Genomic DNA, 876 nt, shown 5'->3' with positions numbered 1-876 from the left:
CCTTTTCAACCTTTATTCAACTAGTGATTATGGTAGAATTTTGGTCGATGTTGGTTCTTCACTCACCGATTTATTTAAAGGACATCATGATATGACTCAACAATTAAATTAGGATTTTAGGGCTACTGAAACTCCTTCAAGGCTCTAATGAATATATGAATACACAGAACATAGGCTATTGTTGTCAAACATATTGTAGCGGCGGCCAAGAAACGCACAGTCAGGCTTTATTTAACTGTAGTTCTGCGCCCCGTACACCCCTCGACGCAGACTACTTTTATTAAAATCCTCTCACATAGAGCACCCAACAAACAAACATGACACAACAACGGTGGCGACCATAATGAACAACAGAACGTGATAACCGAACACTAACAACCCAAACCCAATTAACCCTACTTATTCTAACGAATATAATTATTATTTACACACACACATTCATTCATGGTCGAGGATCCTGCGGCGCCTGAAAATAAATAGAGGAATATTAACATAAGCGGTAAAGGCTACAAAATGAGTCCAGCAATACGACTGAATGAGGTTTGTTTCAAACTACGCCATGCGTCCGTGACTTGCATTGTATGGAGCCAGTTTCCTGCCATAATTCAAACCTGAAAAAAAATGTTTCAAAGGCTTGTAAGTCTGGGTTTGAAAACTCAACACCTTGTAAAAAAGGTTTTGCAACACTGAAAAAAGAGATTATAACCTGAGAAAAATTCAAACAACTGTAAAAATGATTTGGTGTTCTATTTTATCTCCTTCATCATTTTCACCAACACATTTTCAAAGTATTTTTTTTTTCTCACAAACATGTTTTCAAAGTTCAAACAATATCACCAGCGCCTTTGCGGAGTTTCAAATCTGGCACTGTTCTGA

This window comes from Gadus macrocephalus, chromosome 9, assembly GCF_031168955.1.
Source record: "Gadus macrocephalus chromosome 9, ASM3116895v1".
NCBI classification, from domain to species: domain Eukaryota; kingdom Metazoa; phylum Chordata; class Actinopteri; order Gadiformes; family Gadidae; genus Gadus; species Gadus macrocephalus.
Note: the sequence above shows the minus strand (reverse complement) of the source record.